General features: G+C 43.5%; 1 protein-coding gene across 5 annotated transcripts in view; it reads left to right on the plus strand.

Annotated features, from left to right (window-relative positions):
* Nucleotides 1-19,828, plus strand: part of GFOD1 (glucose-fructose oxidoreductase domain containing 1) — a 78,000-nt gene that overhangs the window by 38,556 nt on the left and 19,616 nt on the right. Inside the window, exon 1 of one of the 5 annotated variants that reach the window (XM_050970750.1) lies at nucleotides 3,147-3,170. The exons of the other annotated variants lie outside the window; for them this stretch is intronic. The gene's annotated coding sequence lies outside the window, so the exon portion shown is untranslated. Of the gene's footprint in view, nucleotides 1-3,146; nucleotides 3,171-19,828 lie in introns of those variants that run through there. 5 annotated transcript variants of the gene reach the window in all.

Below are 19,828 nucleotides of genomic sequence, written 5' to 3' on the forward strand. Positions count from 1 at the left end.
TCTTTGTCATATGCTTTCCAAATAGGAATGCCAAGATCTCTCTTTATAGCTGGCTTTCCACAGATTTCTAAATGGTACTTAAATGCAATATTTTTGGCTGTTATTTTGAGAGAATTAAATCCTTCTTCAAAAAAGGAAGAAGTCATATGAAGCTTCAAGAAGAGACTTGGGAGAAAAGTATAGCTCTAAACCCACCTGTAAGCCTCAAAAGGAGCACCATTTCACTCTAGCATGCCTTGCTGTCCTTTGAGACAGTGGATTTCTGAGGCCCCAGATGTGTTTGGGAGGAGTGGTTATCTGGGAGTCTAGCTGACATTTGGGACAGTGAGCTGGGCAGTCTTCTAATCAGAAGAATTGGAGAAACCCACTGCCCAAAGGCTTTTTTTTTTATGTCAAAGGCTTGTATTCTTTTAATCATATGGTCATATAATCTGAATGTGCAGAAATGGAAGGCTGCTTGTGAAGTTTTGCACCTTAGCTTGCAAAGACAAATATTTGTGGGACAGATAACTTGCAGGTGCTGCTTAAGTCTTCAGAATCATGGAATTGTTTCGTTTGGAAAAGATGCTTTAAGATCGTGAAGCCCAACCATTAACTAAGCCTTGCCAATTCCACCACTAAACTGTGTCCCTAAGTGTCATGTCTACAAATCTTTAAAATCTCCAGGGATGGTGACTCAACCACAGACTGTGGACAGTCTGTCCCAGTGCTTGAAACCCTTTTGGTGAAGAAATTTTATCCTAATTTCCAGTCTAAACCTACCCTGAGGCAGTTTGAGGCCATTTCCTTGTGTCCTTTCTAGCAAGAACCAAATGCATCCTGCAGTTACAATTTGTTCTTTGGTGATTTCCATCCAGTATGAATCCCTGTTCTAATTCATTTGGATCTGGCAAATACATGTTAGGTAAAGCATATGTTCTGATTTATCATGGCATTTCTGATCTCTGATTATTTTTTTTTCCACTCACAGTGGGGGCTCAATCACCAATTTCTTAAATGTTTTGGCTTTTCAGTGCTGAAAAGTGCCTCTTTGTCAAGCAGCACAAAGAAGTGCTGCCCGTGCTAGCTGAGCCAAGGGAGGGAGTTGTACTCTTGCTGTCATTACGAGGAAGTTTGTAGGTGGTAATTTTCCAAACCAGAATTTGGCACTGTAAAACTAATATATTTTTTCCCTGGAACAAAAAGACTGTAGCTGTTACTGGGCATAGTGATTTGCTGTCTCTGAGACCCAGCAGGAAGCAAGTTGGGGAAAAGCAAACATCAATGTCTGCCTATAGTTTGCTCTTGCTTAGAGAGGCCTCACCAGTATTTGTGTGTTATCTCAGTATTGCAGGGAGAGTGTCCTTCTCCCCACATAGGTTACTCTCCCTCTATCAGTAACTAGTCTTTGTGCTGCACGTAGAGTTCTGCTGTGTGTGAGGCATCAGCTGAACACTTCAGGCACAGAGAGGCTGGAAAAGCTTCTTGTGAATTGCCGAGAAAGACTCTGCTATAGAAACAACAGAGGGAAGTTAATGTTAGTGTAAATTCAGCATTGATGTGTTCAGCTCAGTCTCTCAAGGAAGAAATGTTTATTGTTTCCTTGCCGGTGCCCTTGCCCTCTGACCCAGGGAACGCCGCCGTAACTGAGGGATGCTCTGTGCTGATGTCTGATCTGTGTCCAGAAGGGATTCGAGGAGGATGGCATTAATTTCCTCTATCTCATTAAGCTAAATCAGGCTGTGCTTCCAGCTTTTGCATTTCAGCACGTGGCATTCCCCTGGTATGTACCTTCTCTGTTTCCAAGACACCACTCATAAAAGGAGACAGCATCTGGCATGGGCTCAGGGAACACGAATATTTAAGATTCTTATAGCTAGCCCTGTTTCTTTTGGTTTTTGTTCTTTGGAAGCTTTTGTAGGATAGAGGGACTGGCAGGATGTGGAAGCATATGATGTGGTCAGCCCTGGATTATGCTATCTTTTGTAAAGTGTTTTAGCCTTGAGTGACATTAATTCTCTTGCCTCCACTGGATGCAAGGAGCAGGGAGTTTTGCCACCCACCAGACCAGATTCAGGTCAATGATCTAAACAAGAGTGTTACTGGTTTTCCTGTAGCATTATGGGCACCTTTCGAGGCCAAAACAAGGATATTTGAAGGGTGTAAATACACATACACACACAAATTTATTTATTTGTTTGTTTGTTTGTATATATTTGTGTGTGTATATATACTTGCCTCTGAGAGTTTATGACCATATTGGGCACAGAGACAGGCCAGGAGGAAATTGTGAGTTAAACAAAATTGCTTAAATTTTAACAAGCAAACACATATCCCTGTGCTGGAAGAAGGAAATATCAGGAAACTTCCCAGCTGCTTTTGTGGCAGAGTTTTATCATTGGAGTATTTTTGGGGCAGGACATTTGAGAGACTCTATGGAGTGGAGCACTACTAAAGTGCTTACCACCTCATATCCATGCAGACAGTATGTGCTAAATCATCAGGAAATATCTTCTTCCTGTATTTCCAACTGGAGCAGTGTCAGCATGAGCCCTGCATGCTTCCAGCAAGAGACTGCTGCAAGGAAACCACAGAAGAAAACAGCTAGAGATCCCCTTTTTCCTTGTAGTTTTTGGGGAAAATCTTTCGTTTAGACAAAGGGAACAGCCATTAGTGCCTGGAAGGATTAAGACTTCCTGCTGAGATGTAAATCACTTTTGATTCTGTCTGGAAGATACATTCTGGGAACAGAAACAAATTACTGTGGAAGCTGTAGGATGGGAAGAGTAATTGGTGACAACCTTTACCTGGTATAGGAGAGTAGTAGTCTGAAGGGAAGAAGTTTCTTGTCCTGTTTCCGAAGGGGTGTGATCTCCTTGCACTTAACCCAAGTTGGAAAAAACAAGTTAAAAGCCTTGCCCTTGGCTGGCATTTTTTGGTTACCAACTATTACACGTGCTCTGTGTTAGCACACAGGAGTCCAGTGTGAACTCGGTGTATGCTGTAAATATGGAACAAGAGAGTAGTTCTGTTGTCAGATGGCTCACAGCCTTATTTGTCGTGTTTCTCTGTTGTTTTTAAGATTACTTTCTTGCCAGTGGTGTTGTGTGAAAATCCTGTGCAAACGTTGGGGAGACACGCATGCAGTGGGCTGAGATGCAGAAACAGCAAACAGGAGGAGCAATGAGGGGGTAAAATTTTCTAGTTTTTCTTGCTTTCTTTTCCTCCTATCCCAAGCAGAGCACTGAATGTTTCAGCTACGGATGATGATGACAGTAATGAGTCACCGCTTCTTCAGGCAGATGTGGGAACTTCCCGTATGACGGAATTTCTAAAAGGAGCTGTCCTGCCAGGGCTCTGTTTGTTGGTGGCAGAAGCTGCCAGTTGGGGCAGGGTGTTTTTGTTAAGCACTAGCATGTGTGCTGCTGGTTCCCTGGAATGGGCTGGGTTGATGCTGCATGGCTGGTGGGTGCCTCCCTCTCGGGTTTCTGTGATTGAGATAGGTGACCCCCGAGGTATTAGAAAGGCTTTTTTTTCCCCCAACCCCGCGACTAAAGAAGTCGAGATTCGTCAGTTTTGCTTTTCAAGGTTGTTTATTTTCTCTTATCTATTACATTCTCTCTCTGACCTGCTGAGATCTGTCTAGCAGGTCGGGTTGTGGCACAGCTTCCGCCCTTGGGGTGGTGTTGACTTTTTATACTAAGAACTATGTGTACTTTATTTACAATACCTTTCCAATACCTATCACCTATGTTAGGCACTGTCTGTCTCTACTCTAAACCAATCAAAAAGTGTCACCATCCCAGCAGAAGATGGAGGACAAGAAGAAGAAGAAGGATGGGATAAGCCCAGATTCCTCCATCTTGCTTCTTGAACCCCCATTCCAAAACCCCAAAATTCTACTTTTTCATCCTGTGACAAATTAACTGTCATTCTACTCAAACTCTTGTAGCTTGTAAATCTTCACACAAAGTTGGTAATTTTTTCCATGGGCTAAAATTGAAGGCACAGGTGTTTTTGACTCTGTGCCTAGGTCTCTGAGCCCCTTGCCAGGGTCTTGAATCACCCAGGGCAGCCAGAGGAATGTCCTGGGTCCTGGCACCTCCCTAGTCCTAGTCATTGCAGGTGGTAAAGTCAAGTCAGAGTAGCGTGGGCTTATTTTGCTCAGGTGGCAGGTAGCTGATACATATCCAGGTCCCTAAGGAGACTTGTACCCTTGCTGCTCCCTGTGATGGAGTCTGCTGTAACTTCTGCAGCTGATGATTCCAAAGTTGCACAGAGGTGGCCCTGTGCAGTCCAGTTACACTTTTGCTGTATATGTTTATTAAATTGCTCTTGAAGGGAATGGCCTATATTTTGTCACCTTTTGCCAGGGAAGGTGCAGTTGTGTGACCAATGAGACAGCAAAGGAAAGGGACTTGATCTTGGATTTGTACTGCGATTGCCAGAAACTTCTTGAAACATCAGTGCTTTACAAAAAAAATCTTACTGTCTTTACAAGTGGATTTGAGCTGCCTGAGGGATGTTTTAGCTATGTAGCAAGTTGCAAACTTTCCTAACTTCAGGACAGGACTCTGTCCTGGTTTTAGGAATGTTCCCACATAACAGCTGCTGACTCCACTTTAAATAACTTTCTCTGTTCCCTAAAATGAGATGTTTCTTTATTCATTTTTATCACAACCATGAAAAAAAACTGCAAGCCAGTAAACCACAGAGTTTAGGACACTTCAGACTAGGATGAATCAGAATTTTTAAGTTTCGCAGATCACGCTCTTTTCACTGACTCAGAAGTCTGTCTCATGCTTTCCTGAGGCTCAAGGTCTTGCTGGATTTGGCAGTAAAGTTTGTCATTGTGATCAGTGTTTCACATGAATGTTCATGTGACCAAATGACGTGGAGCTGAAGTTTCAAGATCAAAAAGCAAGAAGTAAGACTCAAAGTAATTTCTCCCTCCCCCCTAATATTGACTTGGTCTTTTGCAGTCAACTGGAGTCTTGCTGACCTATTTCTGTGCCCCTAACAGTGTGCTAGAAGATTAGATGCAAGTGAAAGATAGAATAAGAGAGGAGCCAGATAAATTTTTCCTGCTCCTGTGTCAGTCATCACTAGATAACCACTAAACTTAAAGTGGTTCCTTTAAAGGACAGAAAATGCTGGGTTCATACAGTGCATGTACAGAGGCCTTGCATGACAGATAATCATTACAATAGATAAGCCACAGTGATGGAGTCAGCAAGGGAGCAACCCATCCTCTGACATCTGTTGAAGTCCCATCTCAGTGCCCTTCTGCTCTTTTTGTTCAGAGCATGTGAGCTCCAGGCCTGGCAGGCATGTTTGTAATTAATGTTTCCAGCATCACCCTGGTGCTGCCTGCTGTGCCATGGAGAATGTGCTCCCATGAAGCTGGGCTGCCATGTGGGCTGCTCAAGGGCAGTGCTGAGCTTTCACCAGGCTCCTGCATTATAAGCTGGTCTCTGTGCAGAGTAATAAAACCAAGCCTTGCTAGAGAAATGGATGAGCTGGAATTCCTAGGGTAAAAGCAGGTTTGAAGGGGGAAGGGCACCGGCCTGCCAGGTTGATCCATGAAGGGAGTTACCAGGATTCTTAATGCTGTGAAAACACTTGGTTACAATGCTACAAATACTTGGTTCTATAAAATAGTGCTTATGTGCCAGAGAAGTAATTCCCCTGGGACAGGGTAAAGGAAGAAAATGTTTACAGCCTTCCTATTTAGTAGGCTTCATGTATTTTGGCTGCTGCCTCTTTTGGATGCCCAATCATTACCAGAGCCTGTTAGGGCACTCAGAGCTTCAAGTGAGGCAATGGACTCTGTGGAAATCAATCCCAGGTTAAGTCCCTAAAACTAGCAGTCACCTAGCAATCAGGCATAAAAGGATGAGGGACATACCCATTGGGTCACACCCATGTTCATATCTGGCCCTGGATTCTTCTTCATCAGTGCCTAGATGTTCTGATCAGGTAGAGCACAGGAGCCTGGCCCATGTCTGTAGTCTGCTCCCTTGCACATTCCTACATCCACCATTCTTGTATTGGGAGTGTTAGGAGAAGCATTATTGCCTGTTCCCTGTACTGTTTGTTTATGGACCTATTGTCCCTGGATTTGTCTAATCCCTTTTTGAACCTGCTGATACTGTCTGCCTGTGGCAGATGTTCCAGGTCATCACTGTGGCAACAAATTCCAGAAATTCACTGCTGTCTCACTAGAAATGTATCTTCTTTTATTAATTTTAAATTATTTCCTGCTCGTTTCAGTGAGTGCCTCCCACAGCTAATAATACTGAATTTAGTTTAAAACAGTTCTATAAGTATCTTGCCCACTGACTTCATTATTTTGTAAACGTTGATCATATTTCCCACCAGACTTTTTAAGCTTGAAGACTCGTGGACTTTCAGGGCCCTCTTGGTAAAGCAGCTCCTCTGTTCCCTTAAGCATTGAGGTTGCCTGTGTATGTACCTTTTCATGTGCACTTTGTCCTTTAAATGCAGAAACCAGAAATGCCCCCAGTGCTCTGGATGCCTTTGTGCAGATTGAACTTGGGAGATGGAACCACAGACCTGCAGCATTCACTGCAAACAAGAACTAATACAGATGCCAGTTTGAAAATTCGCTGTGCATAGAGATGGGAAATATAAAACACAGTTACAAACTGCTGTTATTATTTTATATTTGATGTTAAGTACTGTATACATTCATGGCACTTCTCAGGAAAACAGAGGTAGGGTGGGTCGGAATAACACAGCACTACGTCATGCTTTGTGAACAGAATGTTTACCACATGGTCCCAGCCCTGCACGCATTTCCAGCTGTAGTGCTGCCAAGAACAATCACATGAATTTGCAGGAACTGTTCATGGCAGCAAGCAGCACTGTGGCCTCTGAGCCCATGGTGCCTAGGTGTGTAGGTTCATACATATGTGCATATATAGGCAAGGGCCTTTTTTACTCCTTGTTTTATTTTTCCAATATAAATGCCAGTGCCTTAAAAATGCAGAATGAAAGTTGGCTGAATTGTATAGAATGACTACAGGAATTTCCCCTTTGTCTACAAAACTGATAGCTGACTGAGGTAATATTTTACACAGTCTAAGCTTAGTGTGTGGATCTGGAGGTCCCTAAAATCCTTTCCCGTATGGTCAAGCTTAAATCTGGTGATCTATTTTATAGTGAGATTTTTTTTTTTTTGCCAAACTTTGTTGTGTGGTTGTTGCCTGCAGATGGAGGGTTAACCCTGAGGAGGTGACTGTGTAGTAAGAACAAGTGCATTTCTTGGCATTGCCCACTGCAACAGTGAAGGAATATCCCATGTTCTTGCTGCGTTATCAGCTTCATGTGATTTTTAACTATTTATACTCTAAATATTGTTTTTTATGCTTTCAACCTGGTTAGTTGTATCTTGGTTTTGGTAGATGCTTTTTTGAAAGCCTTAGAGATCTCTGCTCTTGTCAGAGATCAGCTGAGAAGTTTTACCTTATTGGTCCATGCTCCAAGGATATTCATGGGTATATTAGGTTTGATTTACTAATGGACAGGGAGAAAATTGAAAGAAGCATTGCTTGTTGGCTTTCACAGTCCTTTGTGCATAAGGTGAAGTGACAGTATATGTAAATTTGAATTTCATTTTCTGTGATGGTAACAGGAAAACTAATTTACAGTCAGCATTTTGTCCACTAAGCTTTGTCTTATGAATCTGATTTCCAGTGTTTTAAAAAAACCCCAAAACAGTTTCTAGTATAAATATGGTTTACTTTGGCATCTCTTTCCTTTATTTTTCTGCCTTTTCCCATTTCATTATGAATTATAATCCATCCAAAAAGCTAGAATGGCTTTATGGTACAGCTGTACCTCACATATAAGCAGTTTGGCTGCCTTCCCAAAATGGCACATTTCAACCATGACTGCCATAAAAGCTGCTAGCAAGGATTCTAACCATACTGATCTGTTTCAGTCAGAGTCATTATATTTTTAAGTCAGGTCACATTCAAGAATATTCCTGGCCCTTGGCTACACAGTACAGTAACACTTTGAAATTTCATCTCTTGGGACATCAGCTGTCATTTTCAAGTCATTGAGAAATGTGTTTGATGGTACCTACCCAGTCCTTGGTGAAACATTTGCTCCTAGGACCATCTGCCCCTTTAATAGAGTTGTTATTTCAGCATCGCTTCAGTTTCTGCAGCAGCTGCCCACTGATAATAAGTCAGATGTGGGGATGTCACAGAGGAGAACAACATAGCCTGACTGCAGTGCTGTTGTTGCCTTCAGCTCGCTCTGTCAGAACTTCATTTCCCCAATTAATGAAATCCCCGTTGCATGTTCTGCCTGATCCAGCCTTCAGGTTTCTTCTTGATCCGTCTCCAGGCAGAGAGGCAAGTCATGTGGTAGCTCACACCAGATGCCTTTTTCATGGCCTCCACTTGCAGTGAGCATCTTTCTGTGCCTGCTGAGTTGTGTTTTTAGCTTGGCTTGGCTAACTCAAATTAAAACATTGGCAAAGATACGGGAATTTGCTGTTTCACATGGATTAGCATTTTTAAGTTCTTTTTTTAGGCTTGAGCTTGAACTGATAATCTCTGTTTATTCTTAGACTTGCCAGACATCTGCTTTCCAGCTGTCCAAATGAGCATCCTCCCGAACCCCTGCAAATCTGAGCTGTCCAGTTTGTGGCACCCCAGCACTTCGGAGCCCTGCAGTGAGTCCCACAGGGCACAAGGGACTGGCACTAGTGCTGTGTGCTTTGGGACACAGGCATCTTGTTCAGCATGAGTGAAAAACCTGTGCTTTTAAAAACAGGCCCAGTGTGAGTGACTTTCCTACAGTGTTTCTCTTACAAGTGTCCTCTGTTAGCAGGGACAGATGTGCCAAGTGAGGTGTTACGAAATAATGTGGTGTAGGAAGGGTCACTCCAGTAGTTTGCCCATTACTCTGATATCTGGGAGAAGCAAATTAACTTTTCTGTTTTGCTACTGATTTTCTGCTTCCCTTTTTAGTGGAGGCCTGTCTTAATCGATTAACTTTAGACAGTCTCTGTTCAGATGTCTGGTCTAAAAGTTACTTATCTAGTGTTGGCTGGTTACCAAGATGCTCTGTAAATGGTAGAAAGACAGGCACCATCTTAAAATGGTTGCCTAAGTTTGTTAAGGTAAATAGCCTTGTGCTGATGTGTATTTTTATCTGTTTGTAAGTCCCAGATTATATTTTAGACTAGATGCTTGATTTTGTGATGGTAGAAAGGAGCAGAAATTAATCCAGGGCTTGTAGTCTCTCTTTGCCTCTTTTCACAGGCTGTATGTAGAAGTCATTAATGATTATCTGGTGTTTCACAGGATGTTGTGGTTGGTAAAGATGAAAGTGCCCAGAGATTTTATAAGTAACTAAGTTACGCAAAAGGGAAACATGCCCCTATGTAGGCAGAGGTGACCTGAATGAAGTGACAGTGGCTTCTTTTGAATAGGAATTAAAAAAAAAAAAAAAAAGACTTTTATCCTCTTCCTAAATAGCTAGCTTTATGAAATTTATAAAGCCAAAAGCATAAGCAGCTTTTGTGGCAATGTTGGATCCATTTCCTGCTCCTCTACACTTGAAGTCTTTCATAGATGTACATATTTCTGTACATACACTGTTCACAAATCCTCTGCCTTCACTCAGGTGTTGGGAGTGAATGAATTCCTTCTTTTTTCTTTCTTTTTTTTTCTTCTGTTCTTTCTCTTCTCTGATGTGAGTGGTAGTTTTGGGCACTAAGAGGATAAATTTCAACAGCGGAGTCTCTTGATTCTCTGATGGGTGATTTCATTGCAGACAGACTCCAGATGCCACTTTTTTTGATTTCTTTCTTTCTTTCTTTCTATTTTTCTGTACAGGCACGTGGAAGGCTCTGAGGAGCCCTGTGCACATTGTTGGGTTGCTTTGCCCAGGACTTCTGTCTGCTTTTTGGGCCTTTGGCTCATCTTCCAGGCAGAAAAAGGTTAGCAATTGCTTTTATGGTTGGACAAGTCATTGTGTGTCAATAGAATAGACTGCTGGGCAGAAGTGCCACATTCTTCTGACCCTTTTGGCATTGAAATAACCCTTCCTGTGAGAGAATCTCACACCCTGGTCCTCTGGAGTTTGTGAAGAAGACACTGTTGTCTTTCTTGTGGGAACATGGTCGAGTTCATTGTTCCCAGCTGTCAGGTGAGTCTCCTTGGCTGGAGCTGGCCACATGGGCAGAGGATGAGTTGCCCCATAGGACATGGAGCACTTGGTGCCTTCTGCACAGTGGTGGGAGTTGTGAGGCTCTCAGGCTTTGTGTTTGGCATCCCTCAGCCCACCAGGGGGGAATAAAGATACCCCACCAGGTGGTTTAGCTCAGTACCCATCACTGAAAGGAGCAGGAAGGCATTACAGCATTGCCTCATGGGCTTTGGCTATGTGTTTCATGCCACCTGGAAAGGCTTCAAGGAAGTTGCAGTCCATGATGCCTCACATGCCAGGTAAGACCTGCTTGGTTACAATGACTTGGTGTTTCCTTCTAGACCAGATTCATGTTGGCTTAGCACAAACTGACCCCCTAGAGCCAGATGCTGTATTCATTAACACCTCTGAGGAACTGTTTGAAAACAAATTAAAATTTTAGTGTGAGATACAGTGTGTAAATGATGAATGGGTTTTTGCTCACATTATCCACTTTCGTCACAAAAATGATTTTGTTAAAAAATTCCTGGTTGGATGTGGAAGCCACCAAAGACTTTAGAAGACACACAAAGGCTTGTGTATTTGCACAGCTCTAAACCCAGCAAGACATGATGCATGGCTGCTAGGAATTGCTGAAAACATTTTCCCACTCCTTTGTGCCTGCACTTAGTGAGGAACCTGGGGAATGGAATAAAGACTTAAATGCTTTTTCCTAGAAACCTGCTATGCTAGCTTTCAGTTGTGACACCAGTACCTCACTTCCCACCAGGCAGCTTGCACATGGTGCTGTCCTTGATCCCCTGAGCAGCACTGCTTTCCTCACGGTGAGCAGGAGGTGTGGGACTCCTGGTGGCACATCCCCACCATGAGCTGGGTGACAAGAAGAGCCTTTTCCCTTGTAGGTGCTCATTGTGCTGGTGTTGTAAGAGCTGCCTTTAGGGAGGCTGGCAGATGTTGTGGCCCTCGCACAGCTGGGGTTGTTTTGAAGCTGTGTGCCGTGCATGTGAGACCTTTGTGGGTGTCTGGCTCTTAGGTGTTTTGCACTTCATCTTCCTCTAGGGAGCTGCCCCTTGCAAAACAAAGCCCTGTGGCACACCGGGTGAGTTGACAGTCTGGTGTGAATTGAAGAGAGCCCGATCTTTAACTTGTTCCCCTTTGCATCCCCTTCAGACCCACACACAAATGTACATTAAGGGACACTTGGAGCTCCTTTTGTCATTAAAGTTGCAGATTATGACCTGGTCTGATCTGAGACTGTGTGCCTGCACCTCCACGATGTTTACCCGTTTTGCTCCATTTCTTTATGGCAGTGCTGAGTCTTTATCTGGGGCATGGAGCTGGTGAATGTGGACTCTGAGCCCTCAGATATGCTCCCATTTCTCTGACTGAATGCTCACGGATCTCACATTTTGGCATCTGTCCACAGATTGAAACCCTGTCTGCCCTGCTGTCACCCTGTAATTGCATAAATCAGCTCTAGCATTTGGCCTCTGATCGTCATTTTTTGTGTTATTGTGTATTGTATTCCTGAAACTGTGATGTGTAAGGAGACAGAGTTCCTGAAAGAGGATTTAGGCCAAGCTGAAAAAAAATTGCTGTTAAATAACATTGTTTGGTTTGGGTTTTTTTTTTTCTTATGTAACTGGGTCTCTTTTTGAAGTCCTTCTTTAAATATGTAGTGACACTTTTTCTTCTTTAGCTCAAGGGTCAGTGTCTCGTGTCAGACGATGGTGTGAGTTCCCTTGCCAGCCTACAGAGGTTGCCAATTGTTTCTTTTCATCCTACTAGGGTTGGCTTTCAACTGTGTCTGTAAGCAGGGCTTGACTATTGTATCCAGATGATGGTCGAGCTCCCTGCAGCTAAACACTGCTCACTGAGTTCCTCTGACAAGCTTTGCTGGCTGGGATACTCTTAAGCCCTTCTTGCATTACTCAGGATGGGCCAGGGAAAGGCCATATGTTGGCACAGTTTTTGGTTTCCCACTTATATATCTTCTCTGCTCACTACCTTGTGTATTGCTCAGCTTCTCTGCAATCTGAATTTAAATCCCTTCCTGGTCAGAATAACTGCATTTTCTAGAAAAGAGTGTCTTTGGTAAAAAAAATACAGAGAATTGAACCTCTGAAGCTTTCTCCTGCTGAAACTAGTTTGCAGGTTGTTCACAAGCTGTAAGGAAATGGGAGCTTTATCATCCCTCCTGTGCTATTGTGTTAGTTTCTTTAGTCCCTGATTCATGGCTAAACCTTAGGGATTTGAATAAATGAAAGTTTACAAAAAAATCTGCCATATAACTCAATAGTAGACTCAGAAATGTTTTATCCTAAATGTTCTCAACAGGATTTTCAAAAAACCCAAAACAACAAAAATCAACAAAACACTTAAAAATAAACAGACCTGTCTTCCCTCCCCCCCGCCAAAAAAGGGGAAAAACCCACTCCAAAATCTTATATGAGATACTGTACACTTATTTAATTGCAAGTTGAAATTATTTTTAGGATCTGTGCTTTCAAGATGTTACGTCCTGTCTCCAGTGTCAGTCACAGAAGTGGAATACAGCTTTTACAGTGTAGACACCAGCCTCACTAGTTTTTAGGGTCCAACATGAAAAATGGCCCAGTGTAATGATTTATTACGAGATTTGGGTTCCATGTAGTTAAAACCTGCCTAGAAACCCAGCATGATATCAGTGATAATTTATTGCATGCCAAGACAGGATTTAATTGCATCCATTGACAGGATCTGGCTTCCAAGACAAATCAGTATTTGAAGCACCTTCTCAAGGTGGGCCAGGCACACTTGGGTGTTCCTCAGGAGTCTCCCTGACCTGTGTCCTCTGGGCTTCTTAGACATTCAGGTGGCAGAGAGTCAAGCTGCCCTTTCTCAGTGCTCTGCTCACTAATGCTGGAGAAAAGCTTTGTCCCCTTTCTCCTTCCATTTGTATGCACTGAAGTGGTCAGTGAAGGCTTTAGCCCGTCTCAACTGGCTGCACAGGAGCTGTGCACAGCCAAAATTCACATTTGTATGCGTCGGGTTTCTTCTTACTGTCACTTCTTTTGATCCCACTGTGAAGTGACAGTAGAGAGGGGCAAATGGGGACAAGCAGTTCTTGCAGAGAGAAGTGAAGAGAAGAAGCTGGGAATGATTTTGTGTGGAAATTTAATTAAGCCCTAGTGAGGCAAGTGAAGCAGGGTCTTATCCAAGGTGGAGGAAGGCATCCCCTCCTGCTCCCCTGCCTCTGTGACACTTGGGAATCATGTTCTTTCCCAAGGACATTTTGAGCATGTTATGCAGGGGTGATCTTCCTTGTGAGCCTCAGTGGAGATGTCACATGAGTTGCAGTGGGAAATGAATAGTCACAGAGGAGAGAGGGGCTACCCAGCTCCCTTTGCTAAAACTGCCAGATCCTATTGAAATGTTTTATAGGGAGACAAAGCCCGGCCTGACAGACAGGACTTAATTGCATAATTCCTTTGGGATAACAAGAAGCGCTTCCAGTGCAGGTCCACTCCCCTAAAGGGACTGCAGATTAATGGCTGAGAAGCCTTAGCTGAACTCAGCCAGGGGGAAGTCATCTCTCGTTGTTCGGGGGACAGTCAGAGTCATTTCAGTTTTAATTTGATATGGCAGTTCCTCTTCCTTTCCTAGACAGCAGCAGGGGCTCCTGCCCTTGCAGCCTGGCCGTGTTGGTGCTTGGTGGTTGACACAGATATCTGGCACTCAGACCCCAGTGTCATCAGCATGTGTGGAAGCATTCTTGCAGCAAAGCCATGCCAGGCTGCCTGTGCCTGCCTTACTAATGTGATCACCCTTTTGTAATCCAGGTGTACCCCATGCTCCTCCTGCTGCTCTGTGGGGAGGTCTTTCCCAGCCAGTCACAGCAACTGGAGGTGAATTTGTGTCCTGCATAGGCCTTTCACAAAAGAGTTGGAGGTTGGTTTGCTGCCTTTGGTGTTTTGGCTCAGGAGACAGTGGAGTTCAGACTCTTACCAGTGTCACCAGCTGTTATGTCCCATTGCATGCTTCCATACCTGAGTGAATGGGGTTTCCTTGGAAGAGGGGGAAAGGTCTGAGATGAGAAGTGCTTGCAGTATGCAATGGAGGTACCAGCAGCTGCCCCCTTGGACAATCAAAGGCATGGTCTGCACTCTGGAGTTTTGACATCCTCCTGGGAGTAGTGGGGTGTGCTGGATTCACACCTGTTCGATACCTGATGAGAAAAGCTTGTCCTGTTGTACTTCTGGAGAGCCAGGATAGCAGTGCCTTCACCTGTGCACAAGAGCATCTCTGTATAAAGATGGCTGGAGATGGGCAGGACACAGTTCTTGCAGAGACCTTTTCTGTAACCACAGTCAATAAAATTAATTTTTTTTAAGGCAGAAACCACCAAAATATATTCTTAAATATTCACTGTAGAGAAAGCATTAACATTCTGATCTACTATTTTAGCTGGAGGGAATAAACCACTCTATCTGGCAATTAGAAAAGAAAGCTGAAAGATCTGTGTTTTCATACAGTGAGAGGGGAGAATTGGACAGCAGAGCTCCGTGCTCTTCATTTCCACAGCCACCCTCTGTCCTCTGTATGGGATCCCCTCCAAACACCCTGTGCTTGGCAGGACAGCACAAACAAGTGAATTGAAAAAATCACATAGCTTGGCAAAATTTTAAAGTTAAGGTAGCAACAAATTGGCTGTTTACATATCTGCATGGGAGTAGTCACTAATCACAGTGTGCATGAGGTTCATTTGTTTCCTCCGAGGAAGAGCTGTTTTCACAGTAGTAATTGCTTCCATATGAGAGCTGGAGGTGTGTTCCTCTGCTCTTGCCACTGTGAAAGGATGTGCTGGAAAGCTGAGCCTGTGGTGGATACTTGCTGTGAATTACAGCTCTTGCTTGCATCCTTTTAGCTTTTTTCAGTGACTAGTGAAAATGTCCAAGACTTTTTGGATAAAAAAAAAAAATCCTGTTAGGTTGCAGGTGTTATTATGCTTCTACTTCTCTCTAGTCAGTCCTTTCTTCACTTTCTCTATTTTGTGTAGTAATGTCACCTTTTTTCCTAGCTTCATACAACAATGCTAGAAATCAGAAAGCCACCTTCTTTCTTGCCTTGTTCCCTTCTCTGAAACTAATGTTTCATTGCTTACCCTCATGTTCTGGGCAGCTGAGTCAACTGAGGACCAGATGTGGATGAATGAAGGTGGGTTGCAGCCCGATACTCCGTCTGGATGTGTTCACTGCCTGCAGTGCCTTGCAGGGTTATTTGCATGGCAGTGAAAACTCCTCAGTAACATAGTGAACATGCACGCTGGGAATGTTGGCTTTCTGGAAATGAAGGGGTGCACTAGAGTCTTTTCTGACATAGAAGCAGAAGAATGAGAAATGAGCTGGGATATGGCATCGCTTCCCCTCAGCACAATATTGTGAACAGGTGACCAGATCTCTGTGTTTTGTCAATTCTCTCTGTGGAAAGGACAATTTTAGATGAGCCAAACCAAAGATGACAACAACAGAAGTGATGAACCATACAGTTGGAGAGCAAAATACACTCTGTAGACTTAGAGGGCTAGTTTTGTTGCAAACAAACACCACGAATTTTTTCAAAAGGATAATCCAACTGGATGTGACTCAGAAGGGAACCATCCAAATTTCTGTGAAGCCCAGTTCCTTTCTGGTGTCACTGAGCCAACTGAAACCTGCTGCATTGTGAAAACACTGGCATCAGCATAGGCGTGTGCTTTGTTCACCCTTGAATATTGTAGCATTAAAAATAAATTTTTTAAAGGAAAGCCACACCTATAGCATAACAGTATTGTTAAGGCTTGTCCAAGGTAAAGCAGTTTGTATTGCTGTGATGACATTCCCTACAGCTGGAAAACTCCTCTGTCAAATGTGCTGCTGTAGTGCAAAACAGCTTGCAAGCTGAGAGGCTGCTCCAGCATGTTGCCACATTTTATGTCCTGTCAAGCCTCAAGGACAAATACAAGCTGCACAGTTTAAAAAAAGCATTTTTGAAGCTAAACACATTTGCAGTGAACAAAAACCTCACTTAAGGAGTCTAAATATGCAGGCAGCTTACAAAATTCATGTTGGATTTTTGCAGCACATACAAGAAACCTTTAAAGACTGAGCAATATGTTGTTTCCTGGTATTCTGGAGTTTCTGGAGATGAGAGCAGTTTGCTACAGCCTCTGCTGCAGCACTCCCCAGCCCTGGCAGCAGGACACTCTCAGTAAGTCATGTCTCTCCCAAGGTAGCAGTGCTGTGCCAAGGTACGTCAGCTGTATTTCCCTGTGGCAAAGACTCATCCAGCTCCAGATAGACCACAAGGTCTGTCTGACCTTGCCCATTCATTCCTAAATCATCCTTAAGAAAATAGGAGGCTGGTGTGCAGATGCTTTTTCAAAGAAAGGGAAGGAAGGGGTACGTGCATTCTGCGTGCATCTTGTGCCGACGTGCCCTTGGAAGGTAAGGATGCCTTCAGTAAAACAGCTGAGGTGGCCATGCCATGGGAAACTAACTTTGACTTGTTTGGGCACTTCCCTTGCCTTCTGCCTCAGGGCAAATCCAGCTGTTGTAATGTCCCCTGACAGAAGCACATGGGAGTGTGGAACAATGCAGCGTTTGGTAGGACATGCTTACTGCTGCAATAGGAACACCTCTTCAGCACATGCTGCTACTTGTAAAAAGCTTGCTTACAGGCTGAATAAACCTGGGAAACTAAAATACTCGTGATGAGGACAGCCTCTGGTGCAGGGTATGGTGATGTGAGCATCCAGCATGTGCCTGGAGTTTGAGGCTGGCTGCTGGCCTCTTGCTTTTGCCCCGGCCATCCTGCTGGAAGGGCCCTGAGGGGACTCGGTGGTCTTGTCAAGAATAATTCTGGTGACAGTGATGCTTCATGACTGGCATCTGGAGGCAAGGTGAGCCTCTCATTTCACCCAGGCCACCACATTTTTGTCAGGCCTAAAACCATGCAGTTGGCCATTACTGAGATGAATTTGGGCTTGGAGGAGGAACACATTACTGCAGCAGTTGCTCTGAGCCACCGAGTGCCCTGCGGTGCTGCAGTCGGACCAGGCTTTCCTCCCGAGAAATCACAAATAGTTGTTTTGGCATCCCCCTCTTGCTGCACTGACTCATGAGGGTGAGTCTTTGCAGGCAGTGAGTTGCCTGTGGAGAAATTATCCTTTCCCAGATTTGGCACTCTGTTCATTTCTAGTTAGGTGGGGTAAATATTAACCCTTAGCTTAGCTTTCTGCAGGGCTTGTATGACTGAGTGGCATTTTTCCACGTGGGCCTATTGCTGCTGATGGTATAACCACAGCCAGGTGCTGTTCTTGCCATGATTTTAGGGAGTGCTCTTGTCTCAACACCCTTCTCATTTTTCTCTACCTGTTGGAAAATGCCCAAGGGTGAATCTCGCCTAAAGCTGGTATTTTGCCCTGCCTGCAAGGCACCCATTGTAAAGTGTGTGAAAGCAGGAAAACAAGAGCCTGGCAGTTTTGCTTCACAAAAAATCTCTGCCCTGAGGTAGTTCAACCAACACTCCTACAGCTGAGGTTTGGTCTTTTCACTTTCAGCTAAAGTTGAGATATTCCAACAATCTTCAAAGAGCAGATATGGTGCTTTTTTTAAAGAAAAGAGTAAGTCATGGCAAAATGGGATGGAAAAGCTAAAAGGATGGTTTAATTTCTGCAGATGCAGAGAGGTTACTAGTGAGGAAGGGGGTAGATAGATAGATAGATAAGGTAGATAGGTAGATAAGGTTACTGCTTTTGCCACTTTGGCAATATCTGTACCAGGAGAAATCATCAAACTTCTTGACTCCTCTTTCCTCTGTCTTTGCAGTGTGAGGGTAATACCTGCTTGGCTTTGTTGAGTGCTTTGAGATCTGTGAGTGAACCATAAGTGACTGGTGGCGACTTTCAGTAATACTGTGATTACCTGTTAGTTATCCTTGTTCCTCCAAAGGGATAGTCTGACTCTCAGAGTTTTCTGTGGTGGGTGCAGGTAAAAACTCACAGTTAGTTGAAAGGAGGTAATGACACTGAAGGGTCAAAAAGCTTATCTCCCAAATGTCCTCGGGAGTGTTTTTTCTTGGGATGTGGTGATTCCTAGTTCAAGTTTAAATAGACTGGTGTCTTAAATGAAAGGGAAAATAAGAGGGTGGTTTTAATAAATTTCCCCCATTCCTAAGCAGCAACAAGCAGGTGGATTTGGAATCAACCTCCAGACAGGTGTGGCACCCTTCTGAGGCTGTTCAGGAGTATCCTCTCCAGTGGCCCATGAGTGTGTGATCCTTGACCGGAGTCCAGAGCAAGGCTCTTGTCCAAATCCACCCACACACACTCGTGTTCAGGTTTCTGACTGGAAACTTCATCCAGACTGAAGCACATGAAATAATGCAGAGCTCCCAATGAACTGTCTGTCCTGCCTGGACATTAGCCCCGGTGTAAGATGTAGGAAATTATGTTTTATACAGAGTTGTAGTAGTGTGGCTTCCCATGTGGCTGGTTATACTGGAATAATGATGACCTATTGAAATGAACCAAAAAAACCTATAACATGCTTTTAATCAGGAAAACCACGTGTGTACTTGGGGGTGGGGATGGTATATTTCTTAATGAATGGTTATAAAATAGTAATGAACTCTTTGTAGATGGGGCATAAAAATTCCAGGATAACTTTTGGTCTGTACTTATTGAAGTGTCTTTTGGGCTATGAAAACCCTGGGCTATATTAAATGATTTTAAATATACAAGCTTGTTACCGTGAAGCCACTTGAGATATTGTACAATGTGACTGCAGATGTATGCAAATTGGCATAATTTCCATTTGACATATGCACTGTAATTATTGAAAGCTTTTTCCCAAATTTATTTTTCATGTCTGCTGTAGTTAATTCACTATCTCCTTTTAACACTGGCAATTATAATTATTTGCCAAGAGCAAATCCTTGCTAACAAAAATCCAGTTTTCTTTAGCCTGCAGCTTTTCCTTTGAATTCATGATGAGGTACTTTTAATCAGAAGAACCAGTGCTGGCCTCTGAGTATCCAGCAGGGCAGGAAAACACTGAAGTCAGAAAAAGAAATGCAATTAATTAGCCTAAGCTTCTTTCTAGCATCCCAGCCCAGCACCTCCTGGGTTGCCATGTTTGAGTGAAGAGGTGCTCTGTGAGATCAGAGTTAGCATCTCAATAGAACTTAAATTGAAAACTGTCTGTGCTTACTGTGAGATTTCTCCTCACAAGTTCTTGCTCATTCTTCTCTTATAGGGGTTACAGGTAGAAAATAGCTTATATTTGGGGAAAACAGTGTTATTGGGTTGAAAAATAAGCTTTCTAGGGTTGTTTTGCATAGGAATCTGAGCCAAATCTGTGACTGAAAAATGGAGCAGTTGAAGAGCTTTGGGATTCTAACTGCATAGTGTTGTTCAGAAATAAAGCAATTCTTATTCCCTTGAAAATGCCTCGTCCTTTGTGCCCCCCTTTCCCTTGGAGATCAGAGTGCTAAGCAGCTTCTGAAAGGAAACACAAGTGCAAGTGCTGTCTAAGAATTGCTGACCTACTTTACAGGTGTTTTACTCTTCATTGAATCAGATACGTACCCACAACAGGATTGGTGGATAAAAATTACATTTCTTTCACCCACTGTGGCA

This window comes from Serinus canaria, chromosome 2 (genome assembly GCF_022539315.1).
Source record: "Serinus canaria isolate serCan28SL12 chromosome 2, serCan2020, whole genome shotgun sequence".
Taxonomy (NCBI): Eukaryota; Metazoa; Chordata; class Aves; order Passeriformes; family Fringillidae; genus Serinus; species Serinus canaria.